Source organism: Podarcis gaigeae (genome assembly GCF_964106915.1).
Source record: "Podarcis gaigeae genome assembly, chromosome: 5".
NCBI lineage: Eukaryota > Metazoa > Chordata > Lepidosauria > Squamata > Lacertidae > Podarcis > Podarcis gaigeae.
The window spans coordinates 34,845,813-34,861,791 of NC_139681.1; the positions used below are offsets into that span (position 1 = coordinate 34,845,813).

Below are 15,979 nucleotides of genomic sequence, written 5' to 3' on the forward strand. Positions count from 1 at the left end.
TCCTGACAAGGCAGAAGTACTGTTTCTGGGGGACAGGAGGCGGGCAGGTGTGGAGGATTCCCTGGTCCTGAATGGGGTAACTGTGCCCCTGAAGGACCAGGTGCGCAGCCTGGGAGTCATTTTGGACTCACAGCTGTCCATGGAGGCACAGGTCAAATCTGTATCCAGGGCAGCTGTTTACCAGCTCCATCTGGTACGTAGGCTGAGACCCTATCTGCCTGCGGACTGTCTCGCCAGAGTGGTACATGCTCTGGTTATCTCCCGCTTGGACTACTGCAATGCGCTCTACGTGGGGCTACCTTTGAAGGTGACCCGGAAACTACAACTAATCCAGAATGCGGCAGCTAGACTGGTGACTGGGAGCGGCCGCCGAGACCATATAACACCGGTCTTGAAAGACCTACATTGGCTCCCAGTACGTTTCCGAGCACAATTCAAAGTGTTGGTGCTGACCTTTAAAGCCCTAAATGGCCTCGGTCCAGTATATCTGAAGGAGCGTCTCCTCCCCCATCGTTCTGCCCGGACACTGAGGTCCAGCTCCGAGGGCCTTCTGGCGGTTCCCTCACTGCGAGAGGCCAAGTTGCAGGGAACCAGGCAGAGGGCCTTCTCGGTGGTGGCGCCCGCCCTGTGGAATGCCCTCCCATCGGATGTCAAGGCGATAGACAACTACCTGACATTCAGAAGACATCTGAAGGCAGCCCTGTTCAGGGAAGTTTTTAATATGTGACATTTTAGTGTATTTTTTATCTCTGTTGGAAGCCGCCCAGAGTGGCTGGGGAAACCCAGCCAGATGGGCGGGGTACAAATACTTAAATTATTATTATTATTATTATTATTATTATTATTATTATTATTATTACTGTGTTATCAAGCTGGGAACCTGACAAAAGGTCCCCCTCTCCCCATCACAACCTTCTGGTTTCTTTCTTTCTCTCACACATTGCAAATCCTCACTGTGTGTTTGTGATATTTGTAACAGAAGGGTTATACAAGGAAACTTGAGAATGTACCGTATTTTTCGCCCTATATGACGCACCGTCCCATAAGGCGCACCTAGTTTTTTGAGGGGGAAATAAAGGGGGGGAAATTATTATTTTCCCCCCAGGCACAGGGCTGGGGCAGGGGAAGCCCAAGCTTCCCCCGACCCTAGCCCCCAGAACAGGCAACTCTCTGCAAGCCGTGGGAGCCTGGCGCTGGGCTCCCGTGCCTTGCGGAGAGCTACCTGAAGCCCCGGCGCGGCTGCTCAGCGTGCCGGGGCTTCGCGATAAGAGGCAGCTTTGTGCAAGCCGGGGGAGCCCTCCTGCGGCTTGCGCACAGCTACCTGAAGCCCCAGTGCGACTGCTTAGCGCACCGGGGCTTCGCGATAAGAGGCAGCTTTGTGCAAGCCGGGGTAGCCCTCCCGCGGCTTGTGCACAGCTACCCAAAGCCCCAGCGCGACTGCTCAGTGCGCCGGGGCTTCAGGATAAGAGGCATCTCTGCGCAAGCTTGGGGAGGGCTCCCGCGGCTTGCGCACAGCTACCCGAAGCCCGGGCGTGATTGCTCAGCGCACTCAGGCTTCGGGGTGCAGGCAGCTCTGCGCAAGCCGGGGGAGCCCGGGGGGAATTCCCGCGAGCTCCCAAGGCTTGCGGATAGCTTCCTGAAGCCTGGAGAGGGAGAGGGGTCAGTGCGCACCGACCCCTCTTGCTCTCCAGGCTTCAGCGAAAGCCTGCATTCGCCCCATAGGACGCACACACATTTCCCCTTCATTTTTGGAGGGGCAAAAGTGCGTCCTATAGGGTGAAAAATGTGATAATCCTTTCTCTGCTAGTTATTTTCCTCTGAAAACTCCTTCCACAGATGGTCTTACTTCAAGCAGTGTTGCAGACTTGTAAACAGAGGCCTGGTATCACTTGAGGTTTTATTACATGCATTTGTAGCATGCAATGTTGCTCTCTGAGTCAGCTTTACTTTGAGGTAATCTCCTCAGGTGGTAGATGCTGTGGGTTGCTGTCAGTGCTACCTGACTGGCAAGGCACTGCAGCACTACTCTGTTGTCCTTGGGTATGGTGAATGTATGGTGGAGGATTTAACTGGCAGTCCAGTCAGCTTCTGCACATGGAACGAGGGAGGGCAGCATCTTGTTCTTTGCCTCAGGCAGCAAAATGTCTTGGGCTGACCCTGGTTGTTTGTGCCTGGCAGTGACTGTGAATAGATAAGCAGCTGTGCAGCCACACATTTCTGTCCATGTCGTGCATTATACATGAGCAAGTAAGTGGAGAGTGTTATTTCTGTCTGGCATGAAATATATTGTGTGTTAAAATATACTAGTCAGATCAAAGAGATTGCAGTTGCAGACACCAAAGGGAAACTCAGATTTGTGGTTTCTGTGATGATTCCGCCACGCCAAAGAAAAAGAAAATTCTAAAAACACAAAGAACACTCAGATAACTCTAAAGGAAATGCAATTATTCCGGCATAATTTCTCTTTTTATATTTCATTTTAACTGATTTATAAAGAGATAACAAATAAGTTTTAAAGATAAAAAAATGAATACAGAAAATGGAAAAAAATGAAATTGAAAAAATAAGAGATTTTGAATAGGGCCAAATGTTCCACATCATTTTAGGATTTAGCAATAATATGGAAGTGTTTACTCAAGTTATTAGGAGAATGGGGGAGGTTGTCTAGTTCCATATTAATGTGATAATTATCATAGCAGCTGTTAGGAAATATAGAATGAACATTTTATATGTACAATAATTTTGTAGTCTATTAAATTCAGCATCTGAGGCCCATTATTGCTGGCTGGAGACTTCCTGTTCAGTGTTTCAGCCATTCCTTTGAGGATACTTTACACATAGCCCCTGAGCATGTTTAGACCTTACTGGGTTGGGGAGTTTTTTGGGGGGGCAACTGGCTCCCTTAGGGGCCCTTCCAGGGTGGGTGGGCCTGAATAAGTTTGCTATTAATATACTCACAGCAATAATGTGGAGTGTTTCTGTGTAGCCAGGGATGCTCTTCTTTCATGAGATTCCATTTCCTTTCCAGTCATTTGGCATTTCATGGCTGCTGAGCATGCCCATTGCAGGGGATTGGACTAGATGACCCTCGGGGTCCCTTCCAACCTTACAGTTCTATGTTTCTATGATTTGATGGGTTCACCTAGTGTTGTGCTGAAAAATTTGTCCTGATTTTTGTTTGTTTGTTTAACCACCTTCCATCAATTAATAAGATTAATGACACTTAAAAATTATGAAAGGGAAGAGAAAATTTTGGTGAAATTCTCATGGTTGTGGTGCAAAGCTTTATTGTGCTCATCTTACTTTCAAAGAGGTGTCCTTTCTTTCACTCTACGAATCATCTTTTTCCATGGTCTGCACTCTGCAGACAGCCATGCATAATCTCTAGGACTGAGAAGCCTTCATATGAAATTGTCAGCATGTTAAAACAGTCCTCATTGCTAAAAGATCCCCAGCAGTCAGGTTTAATGCTGAGAATCAAAGATTATGAAATGATGCACCAAGAAACAGATATGCCATTAGATGTTAAATTAACTCCTAAGAGGAGAGTAGAACACTAATGAGCTAGATTCAAAAGCAAATCAGTTCTTCATATTAAAGTTCAATTCATTAATTAATATTTCTGTGTGTAAATAAAAATACCACTCATATTGGAGCTAAAAGGTAATGTATTAATGTGCCGATTTTTTTAGTTGACTTGCTCATAATGAAAACCATTATATTAATTTTCATGGTCTTAATGCCTGCTGTGTAGTTATTGATGCCCTGTGATCCATGATTAGATTTAGCTGCTGCATCCATTATTTTTATTGGTTTATAATCTCTGTTTACAATTTTCATAAATTTGGCTGTTGCTGCTATCAGAGAAGAGCTTGATTGTTGTGCCCACAAACGGACTAAATATGAATTCAATTGAAAAAGAGAATATTGTTGACCTTTTTTATTTCTTTACCCATTTTATTACCTATGTTTTCCTTTTCCCAAGGAAAGAAAGCCTTTGAAAATATGAAAGTCATCAGTCATAAACCCATGTACATTTGTAAGAATGCTCCACAGTTTTCAGTTAGATCATCATGCAAAGATGTCTGTGGAGAGGGATATTAAACATCTTGAGATGCAAAGTGCATCATGACTCTTTGACTGCATACACAACATGCATTTAAAGTACATGACTCCCTCTCAGAGAATCCTGGGTACTGTAGTTAATTAAGGATGCTGGAAGTTGTAACACCGTAGGGGAAACTACAGTTTCCATTATTCTTTGGGGGGAAGCCATGTGATTTCAATGTATGTTGTATATGCAGCAGAGGATAACCATAATAATAATAATAATAATAATAATAATAATAATAATAATTTTTATTTATACCCCACCCTTCCCAGCCAAGGATCGGGCTCAGAGCGGCTTACAAGCAATAATAAAAACAAGTTGAATGATTACAACTTAAAAACAAAATTAAAATACAATATTATAATATTGAAACATTAAAATATTAAAATGTAGCCTCATCGCAAGAGGAGAAGGAAAAGAAAAAAGAAAAAAGAAAGAGAGGGAGGGAATCAAATTGGCTCCAAGCCAAAGGCCAGGCGGAACAACTCTCTCTTACAGGCCTTGCGGAAAGAAATCAGATCCTGCAGGGCCCTGGTCTCATGAGGCAGAGCGTTCCACCTGGCCGGAACCAGAGTTGAAAAGGCCCTGGCTCTGGTTGAAGTTAATCTAACTTCCTTAGGGCCCAGGACCACTAGGGTGTTGCTATTTATGGATATTTATGGGTACCAGGACTGACAGATCCAGAGCGAGGGCCCAACCCGACCCAAGCTGCAACTTCATTACCAGGAGGGGGGAAATGACCTAAATTCTAGATCAAAGCAAAAAAAAAAGAGTTGTTTTATATTCCATTTTCTGTGCTAAGATATCTAACAGAAGAGCCTGAGGTGCCGGAAGACACTTCTAAAAGTTTCCTGCAGGTCTTTTGGGCAATTTTCCTTGTGAAATATTCTATCTACAAAAACATATTCGAGTATACTTTGGGAGTATACTCACTTATCCCCTCACTTATCCTTCTAAGTTATATTAAAAACAGCACCTGCAACCAATCTTCAGTGACGTGTGCACAGACCTTTAGATTTTGTAATCAGTACCAATAACTCTGGCAGAAGCTGAAAAAAGTTTAAGCAAATTAGCACTCATCAGAAATTACATGGGGGGCAGCAACTAGTTAAGCCAGTTGGTATTTTGAGTGTTGCATTATAACACTGTTTGGCATCCTGAGTGTTGCATGACAAGAGATATTGACTTGGAGAAGATAATGCGTGATTCTTAGATACCTTGATCGGGGCCCAAAACCCATTTTGCAGGCTAGATGTTATATTAGGAAAAATGCAAAGAAAAGGTGGATGTTTGGAGGCATTGTAGAGAAACCCCAGTGTGGACTATGTTATAATCTGAGAAATGTAGAAAATGTAATTTCAGAATTAAAATAAAAAATTTCTTTCGTCACTCGTGTTTGTGTGGAATCAGGTAGCGGGATTATTTGGGAAGGAACTCTAATCCCTCTCAGAGAAATTCAGAGAATGGTGACAAGGAAGAGAGGTCCTTTTAGGATGAAGAGCCTTGCTTATGGAATGTTACGCCCACCTGGCAATAAGATTGCTATCTTTTTGGTGCCAGGATAATACTTCCATCTGCTTACTGGCATTTACTGGTATGTGCTGGACTTCGTATAATTATTGATTTCTAACAGGCTTTAGTTATTGTACGTATATTGTGCTAACACTTATAGTGTTAACAGAATGTGTTTTTCTTTTATATGTATAAAGTGTATAAATTGTAGATGTTTTGTTTTAAATTTGGTATAATTATATTTTTGTAAAGATATACTTAGTCTTTTTTGAGAGATGATGAAGATAATAGCAATACTTTGCAATATTCATAGCGTTGGGCTCTGCTTTTAGCCAAAAAATTGTGCATTTATTTAATCTTCAGTTCTTTGCCTAGCTGTTTCCTTTTATTTTTATGTTATTTAAAATACTTAAAGTGCCATATTTTACAAATATCAAAGCAGTGTACAACAATAAAAGCAAGCATATTAAAAATTCATAAAAATACAATAAAACAATAAAGGGTGAATCACTGGGTAAATAACTATTTAGAAATCACTAATGAATTATAAATATAAATAACGTTGGAAAGCATGGAATGGGCTCCTTTAAGATTTTAAGAAATGATCATTACATTTTGGCCTGAAGTTTCTCCATTTTGTGTAATTGGCAAAGGGCCATATGATTGTTCCCAATTAACTTGGGGAAAATGAGATTAACATCACAATTTTAGCCATTTCTATTCCAGAGTTAATCCTATTGAACTCAGTGGGACCTAATGCCACATAAATGGGGTTAGGATGGGAGCTGGGGTTACATTTTTTTATAGAATCAGGATGAGGCATAGAGATGAAGCTCATTTGGACCCATTTTGTTCATTATTACTCATCCCATACTTGCTTGAAATCCAATAGCTAGCCTTCTGAATAAGAGAACCAAAAGGTACAGATGTTCACTTATCTGGATAATGAAAGAAGAAATGGGAAAGCAATCATGATTTTCCAAGGGCATATTTTAAACTGAGTTGCAGTCTGAAATACAAGGTGGATCAGCTTAGTAATCTCTTTCTAAATTACCTATATAAACAATGTTCCTTGGTGAAACAGAACGAAGAGGAGGCTGTGGTCATTCTGACAAGCTACATAAAATATCCACTTATAAAATGTTATGTGCTTGTAGTCTGCTTTCCAAAACAGTTGTTCAGATACTGATTGTTCTCTGCCCACATGTTATTCTAGCTGCATTGAGCTGTTGTCTGTTTTGAAGGACTTGGATTTGTCTTTGAACAAATTTGTCTTACATTAAAGAGGACATGAGAAGATAAGGCCCCTTGAGATAAGGATTGCAAATCTGACTTTTATATAGTGTTACCTTGGAAAAGAATGTTTTGGGGATGCATGGGGAAAATGTTAATTCTATACAGGACGAAGTTACTTTCTCAGCAATATTCTTCTAAGGCTGTCTCAGATTTTCATCACTTCTAAAATATTTACAAAACAAAACAAAACTAATTACAATTTTTTTTTGTTCTGCAATAAATAAATAAATCAACAAAGTTGAATTCCAGATGCCTTTTTGATGGATTCCACAAATGGATTTACAGATGATAGTTATTGTTACAAAAAAATAATAATTATAATGTATACAGTGCACAGAGCAATACCCTGCACTGGACTCTATCTCCTTTCCAGAATTTGCTATGGAAAAAAAATCTAAAATCAACAAATTAAAGGGGGGGAATAGCATGATGGAAAAATAAGTAGGAAATTAAAAGTGTATCATATTAGCTTGCATCTAGGCAGGCTGCAATCTTAACCGCACTTAGAATTGCATTGCTATGCATGCTTAGAGTAGAATCATTCACATGAACAGCCCTATTGATTTCAGTGGGTCTACACTAAGCAAGACCAGGTCTGGCTCCAATCCCATGTATTCAGTAATGATTGATGATTTCAGTACAATATGGTTACTAAATCACCCTGTAAAATATTTGAGTATTGTATGTGATATCATAATAAAAAGTAAATAGGGTACATCAAATAGAGTAAACTTTCTTGAAGCTGTTTTTTTTTTCTCTCTCTCTCCAGAGGACCTTCATGAAGAGAGTTCTCTTAGGAATTATTAACCTGAACAGTGCCAAAGTTCACTACAAACTGTTTACTATGCTTGTCACTGGAGTTTTGGCTAGTTGAATTCAGGAATAAAGTGTCACTGTCAGTATTTCCTGATGATAATGGACTATATTTCTCTCCCTCAATATATATTTATTTCTGATCCAAGAGTTGAAATTCTTTCTATGCCTCCTTGTGCATGTTCTTGCCTCATCAGACCAAAAGTAAATTACTAAATAGACAAGAATATAGAACAGAAGTGAGGAGTTCATTAAGAAGAAGCTTGGCATATATAAGATTTTGAGGTAACACAACTGTGAAAGTATACATCACTGAAACTGGGGTGGAATACATACAAAATAGTTATTCACACCAACCAGTCCACTTGCTTTCCTGTTCATGTTAATACTAGGATTATGCTGGTTATCCAAATGCAGTTACAGTTTTAAAATGATGTAAAGTGTCTCCCTTAAAAAGAAAATAGGGATGCTGGTCTTTTGTTTTCAGACCATATTTTATTAAACTGCTAACTATTACTATTCAAATACAGCAAATTCCTATATCTTTTTGAACATCAGCTGCAGCCCAAACAAGCCCCAAACATTCATATATTTGCACCAGAAACTAGTGACCAAATACAAAAGCACAACTACAGTGACTGAAACTATTTGCCTTTCCTCCTTGAGGAGAGAGTTGGAGGGTGAAATCAAAGGGAAATCTTTCAGGCAGAATACAAGATTCTACTCAGCTTCATGAATAAAACTGAGTTGGGCTTTCATGGCAATAGGACTGCAGTGTGCTGACAGCTGAGCATAAAAAGTTATTTGTACGATAGCTCAGCCAGTTTATTATCTCTCCCTCCAACCCAGTAAGATTTCAGATTGATCAAACTCTTTTCTTCTTTTTCCCCCTTACATATTGATATTTTTATATCATTTGGGTTTCAATGGTTGTGTTCTTCACTGAGATGGAATGGGAGCTTCTAGAGAAACCAGAGAAACCATGGACAGGGTGTTTGTTTGTTTGAGCAGGCAGTGACAAAGGACTGTTCTACTGAGGCAGTGGGACGCGGGTGGCGCTGTGGGTTAAATCACAGAGCCTAGGACTTGACTTGCTGATCAGAAGGTCGGCGGTTCCAATCCCCAGGACGGGGTGAGCTCCCATTGCTCGGTCCCTGCTCCTGTCAACCTAGCAGTTCTAAAGCATGTCAAAGTGCAAGTAGCTAAATAGGTACCGCTCTAGCGGGAAGATAAATGGCGTTTCCGTTCACTATTCTGGTTTGCCAGAAGCGGCTTAGTCATGCTGGCCACATGACTCGGAAGCTGTACGCCGGCTCCCTCGGCCAATAAAGCGCCGCAACCCCAGAGTCATCCGTGACTGGACCTAATGGTCAGGGGTCCCTTTACCTTTACCTTTACTGAGGCAGCAGCAAGGTAGTAGAATGAATTCAATCAATTCAAGTTACAGATAACATTTGCCCTGTTTTGAAGCTTCCTACAAGTAGAAAACCAGCACAGCAAGGAACATGCCAGATCAATTCATTCCATTCATTGTGCTACTGTGTGTTTCTTAAAAATATTTCCATTCAGGTGTTTGTTTTTATGTGAGGGAACACTAAAGAGGCACAATCCTATGGAGAAAATCCTATTGTGTGGAATGTTAGGAAACAAGTGTTCTCATTTCCCAGAGCTTGTTCTGTGAGTGAGATCTGTACTCTAATAATGTATTTGGTTTTTTGTTGCATATTCAAATATAAGCTAACAGTCAAAGAAAGCTGCAGTTTATTTTATTTTTTACTTTGAATTTGAACCACTTTTGTAAACCTAAAATCAAATAAGGTGCTTTTACAACAAAATGAGATAGGCACTTTTCTAACCTTTTCTCCATATGACTGTATTCTAGATGACCATCAAATCTGGCTGATGGAAGCAGCTGTCAAATAAGTGATTCTGGGGGGGGGGGGGTGTACCAGCTTATGCACCAGCAGGGTGACACAGTCTGTTACTTTGCTGCTACTATAGAAATAAAAATGTAGCAATAGCTCTGCATGCTATGCTATTTCTGTTATGCATCAGATACATGAGAACTGGGACATTTGCAGTTCATCCTTACCTAGGAGTTATATGGGCTATGAAGAGCTTTGGGAGGGGGATATAATCGCATGAAATTTTGACAGCATCTGTCACTTTCCTTCTGTATGATGTAGACAGGGAATTCTTCTGAATTCTTTTCCCCATATTTAGACTTGCCTGAGCTGAGCTGTGCTGATGGTTATAAGCAGTGCTTTTTTTCCTGGGGACACACAGTGGTATGCATACCCCTAAACATTTTGTGAATCTAAGTTGGGCCTCATTGAGGGGCAGTATTTCAATATGAGTAGGAAAAAAGCACTGGTTATAAGAAAGAAAGAGTGTGTATAAAATCTGGTGGTTTAAGGCAATCAGAATCAGTAAATGGGGCCCAGATAAGAGTCAGTAAACTCAAATATTTCTGTAACACTTAGAGGCTTGATTTTTACTGATCTTACAGCCGAAGAATCTTTACAAGACTTTCCCCCTATGCTGTTGCTACCTTGGAGACTTCTGACTGTAACAAATACAATGGTATTCTGTGCCTGTTTTTGGTATGAAAGAAAGAGCTGTCCGTAGATGCTACTTTAAAATGTCACTTGACATAACAATGGCAAGGTCCATCAGCAGGCACAAACGTGGGCCTCAAAGCTTGGGGAGTTGTCTAAGGACAGGTGAAAATCTTGAGTCTTCACACCATTTAAAAGCACTTCCTCTCCTCCTCTCCCCATTCAAATGCTTTCTACTCCATAGCAAATGTGTGCAGACTCCCTTGACACATCTCACTATTCTCATAGAAATAATTCAGGTGTTTGAATCAAGTAGGAATCACCAGGTTTGAAACGCTGCTTTAGGGATAAAGTATCTGGAGGCAGTGGCTGTATTTGGACAACATGATAAACTGTGTGGGGTGCAAGAGACACAGGCTTTCCTAGACTCATTCCCATCATAATCAACCAACTAAGGTTTCTCATGATGAGAACAAGTCTAGGCAGGCCTCGGACTCTTGCACGCTCCTTTCTCCTTCCTTGGCACAGCCATAAGCAGGAGTAGAGTCCACTTTTTATTATTATTATTATTATTATTATTATTATTATTATTATTCACTACAGACTAGGATTACGCAAGAACCCTGAAATGTGGTTAAACTTAACCATGGTCTGTTCTTACAAATGGCTTCATAATCCATGGATGGAAGCTGGCTCGTTTCAAACAAACCATTCATCAAAGCAGTTTTTAGCCAAGCTTAACCACGATTTGTCATGCTCAAATGACATCAGTAACAGTTAATAATAAAAAAGTCATGATTAAGAGTTACAATAACCCTTGTGTTTTGGTGTGTGTTGATCTCATTTTAGTTTACTGCTGCTTTTTAAAATGTTTTTAATAACTTATTTTAACAATTTTATTGATAATTATCCTTGTAAACTGATTCAAGGTTTGTTAGGATCAAGTGGTATTTAAATTCTCCTCTGCACTTCCACCATCGCCATGAGGAAGAGATTGGAAGCTTCTGATTTAGCATGCCAACTGAGCTGAGATCTAATCTGTAGTAATTCTTACTATGATTTGTTGAACAAGCCAGCTGAATCACTTACAGTTAGAAGTTGGCTTGTTTCAATAAGCCATCATTAAGATTAACCATAGTTTGTACAAATTTGGATGTTGCAATCAGTTGCTATTAATCTAAAATAGAAATGAAAGCTTCAAAGCTCCTCCTTATATCTGAGCCAGAAGACTAGATGGAGCACAGAGGGCCCATATCTTGCTTAGGCTCATTCATAACACGATAAAGCCATGATTTATCATGACTTCCATATGCAGTCAATGCACATTAGTGTGAAACTCTGCTGGGCAATTTAGTTCCTCTTTCTGCTGACTCATTAGGATGCTACAATAGGAAAAGATGGCACTAAATCAGAAGGCCATTTGTTGAATCCTGTCATTTGCACTTATTGTCGTGGAGATGTAGCTGGATGTCACTGGGGCTGATAGAAGTCCAACAGCATCTGAAGGCCAACAGGTTGCTCAGCCCTGTTCTAGATTCCTGTAGCAGCCTTCACAGGAACATCAAACCCATGTCACCTTGAAAAATCCAAACTAGCTTAGTTAACTTAGCCATTTCTTCATTTAATAACTCCTAAGTAAATTTGCAGCTATAGCAGGCCAAATGGACAGGCCTCCGGTGTCGAAGTCTGTTTGTGATTAAGAACCACATTGTATAGCAAGTAACAATACAGGAACCATAACACTGGACTGAAAACCTATTCTTCCTATCATGCCTATTTTTTCCCCATTCCCCAAAGACCTGACATTTCTTGTGATGCTCATAAATCAATTTGTCTAAAAAAATTTTTTCCCTTTGCCCTTTATATGAAAATAGAGACTTTGGGTAAAAAGGCAGAGAAGCTGTATTCTATGTGCAAATGTTGACTGAAAACTCAGCAGTTGGTGGGGTGGGGGAAACCCTGAGACAAGTTCTCCAATATTATTTAACCACAAATGCAGTACTTGAGAGGGTATGGTGTTCTCCTCTCATGGTAATCCAGAACCACAAAAAGCATAAATGGAACATGAATTAAAATGAATGTTTCCTGATTTGAAATTTAGAAATGATTGGTAAATAGCTTTCAGAGCCATGCACAAATTTAATCATATGGTACTAAGAAGATGCTTTAATTTCACTCAATTTCATCAGATCAGATTGCACAAAAATAACCTATTTGTGAAGTTAACCCCAGTCACATCCAGCTTAATCTCCTTAAAATATGTCAAGGAAAATCCATATGATTGAATTAAATGAGCAATATTCAGAAACCAAGAATCTGATTTCACATTCATTACAGTTGTTTGCTTTAGTAGGTAAAGTCTAGGTGCAATGAAAAAAGGGAAGATCTAAAATGATCACACTATGAAGGAAAACTATCAAATCCCATAGTCCGCCTGACAAAGTTTTTATCAAATCTGGTTTCCTGAAATTCTCCTTTAAAAGAACAAACCATTCTCCTTAGTCTCAGTTTGAGATATTTCCATTATTCAAGAATAGTTCCATAAATGAAATAAGAAGGAAGGTCATGGCAATGCTGTGAAATTGGAGTCCACATTGCTTTGAGTCTTTCAGGTAACCCCAAATCCTGTCTTAACATATAGTGTCAAAGGAAGGTTGGAACCCCTCCTCCTCCTTCCTCCATCATGAGTGCCATTTCTTCCAGTTCATCTGAAACCACATAGTTTGTCATTGCATCTAAACCAGCAAACCATGGTTGTGCTCTTCTTCCAAATCAAAGCACATTCAGCAAAGTGCATTGAGTAAATCATATACTGTATATGTAGGGATTGCAGACCCTCACACTTTTTCCTGGGGGTGGAAAATAGAAAATCTTTAAAAATCCAGGCCTTCTGACTCTTCCATCCAACTCTCCTGCAGAGTGGAGAGCCTCAGCATTAGTACAGAGAGGCTGGATAGGGATAATATTTCTTGACTTTTGTTTCTGCATGTATGGGGGGGGGGGAGAGTTTTTCATGTCACACTGAAGCTCTGAACAGCAGGCTGTTTCAGATCCAAAAAGCCATAAAACAACAACTCTAAAACACACTCAAGCTGGCTTTGCAGCCATTCCATGCTGAATAGCGCAGCCAGGTGTAGAAACCATATATGCAACCTTTGTACTATGTTCTCTACAGAAGGCAGTTGACCTTTTACGCTAAGTGGCAAATCATTTGTGAAATCCCAATTACTTGGTTCTAAGTAGGTGAATGCCACGTGTTAACCCTGCTTTAGAAAGGGAGCACGTTACATGTATAGGGAGAAATTGCTGTCCTTTTTTGTACAAGAATCTTATTCCCCAAAGTAGAAAATTACAAAAGCAACTGGTGCAACACAGGTAAAATGAGAGATGCAACTTACTTTATCATAGCAGATCTTTAAAATGTTTGCTTTTTAAAACTGCTGTAAAGTTTTTGGGGATTTTGTTCAAGCATAAAGGACAATGGGCAATTGACCTTCCCAGAATCATATCAGAGAGCTCTGCATTGTGTGTGTGTGTGTGTGCGTGCGTGCGTGCGTGCGTGCGCGCTACCATCAGGATGCAAAGTTGCCAAGATTGTAGGGAGAATTCAGGTGTCTTGCAGGATTTTTGTTAGGATGCAAAACCAGGTTGGCCTTGAGCAAGTCTCTTTTCAGCTATCCTCAGTTGTTGAAATGGGAAAACAAGATCCCCAAAGCTTATCCTTTAGCCTCCTGTGGTTTGGTGTGGAAACAGCTAGTCCTTCTAAACCGTTCCTGCAGTCCTTTGGTGAGACAGCCCCAGCAGGGATTTAAAATTACAAAACATGCATCAAAGCAAAGTGTGGAAATATAGGATGTTAGACCTTTAAACTATCCCCTTATATGCTGCTTCCAAAGGTCCCCCCCTTCCCTTAACTTTTAGTAAGTTAAAAAATGTTTTATTTACAAATTATTCAAAGAGTAGATTCATGTGCTTTTCTATACAGCAGCAAGAAAAGACAGGCGGCATAACTTGGGTACCAAAATAGTAAGATGTTTCTAAATTATTTGCACAGAAACACAAAGATGGCTTGCTTCAGCCATGCGGTCTAAGCTTGGAGCATCCAGCCTAGATCTCTTTATTGGTAGGGCTCACATGGCAGGACAGCTTACTCTATGGCCTTAACCCCTTCGTGCATTAATTAGAGTTAAGCATGTTGTTTATATGAGGCTGATTTATTCCACATAAAGAGCCCTCTGCTTGTTTCCTGGCCTGTGTAGAATTGAATCAATAGGTGAAACCAATGCTGTGGCCTTTCACCTCTTGACTGGTTCCAAGGATAGCTTCTGTTAGAAATAAGTTGCCAACTAGGGATTCAGATGTATTGTAAAGAAGTATCTGAGAATATGTATCCTTCCACACAAGTGCACAGGCTGAAGTCAGTGTAGAAAATGTCATTCCATGCTGCATCAAAATCTTATCTGCTCCTTTCAGATGTATTGCCAGTAGGTTATCGAGTTGGCATTTTCGCCTAAGGACAAAAGCAGGCTCTTAGCACCTAAGAAGGAGGATCAGCTTTCTGAAGAAATAAAATAGGGTATTTAGCAAAAGCCAACATATGGATTTAAGTTCATAAGTATAATAAAACAGTCATTTGGATCAAGGACTGTTTCTAAAATGTATAATTAAGTGAGAAGAGTATAATATGATTAACTCCTGTGTATCATTAATAATAAAAAATGAAACCTACTATAATGAAAGACATCAAAGATTGTAATCCTGCATGATAGTGTTAGAAGTCAGAACCAAATAGATGTGGCATTAAGCACATCTTTAGAAAAATATAGCAAGGTTTTTTTTAGTTTGTTTTTTTAAGCATGCATCCCACCTCTAGGAACATTTTCAATACATTTTATCCCCACTCAGATATAGTAGTAGCTTTATCAGGATGACTTTTGTTAAGGTTACATGTGGAGAAGTAAGGTTTAAATGTCTCATCTCTTTGCATATGGTGGCCCTGATGAAATCCATATACCCTGCTCTTGCTTTCTAAATAAGTAAGTAAATCCTGATATGGTTTAATGCATTGAATGTCACATATATTTTGGTCCTCAGTGGTTAAGTTTGTACTTCAGCTGTAAATCATTTGCTCCACTAGATTAATAAGCTGCCTAGATGTTGCTGGAATGAAGAGAAAAGGTAGGGGACTTAATGAAATCCAAAAGCCCTGTAATGGGACTCCTTTCCATTTTAGCCCAATGGTGTCCCCTATTAGTCTTCTAAAAGCAGGTTTAAAGGTTTGTTGTCACAACAGATAAGGGAACCAAACACTTCCTTCTTCCCCTCCTCCTGTAATTCAAGCACTCCAAATACTAGGCTTTCTGGTACAGTGCTCTCTGTATGTCTTATCAAAGCTCTGCCTGAGCTCTACTGAATCATCAATGGTTATAAAGTATTTATATCTGAGGTTTAATGGTTTGGAAACATCATTTCATGATTTAGTGTATTTTATATTGTTGTTTTATTTGGCCATTCATTATAAACTGCCCCAGGGTCCTAAGGACTGGGAAACAGTTTAGAAATGAAGGTTTCGGTAGAAATAATGGGCATGCTTTACTTGTTAAAAGCAATGGAAAACATGTGCAAGCCAAGAGACCAGATTTCATGGCTAGTGCTTCATGGTATTTGTGACTTTGGACCTATGTCTCAA

The 15,979-nt window shown here is 40.0% G+C and overlaps 1 protein-coding gene across 25 annotated transcripts in view; it reads left to right on the forward strand.

Annotated features, from left to right (window-relative positions):
• The window catches only part of PCDH15 (protocadherin related 15), a 649,118-nt gene that overhangs the window by 386,701 nt on the left and 246,438 nt on the right, over positions 1–15,979 (forward strand). The window lies entirely within an intron of this gene.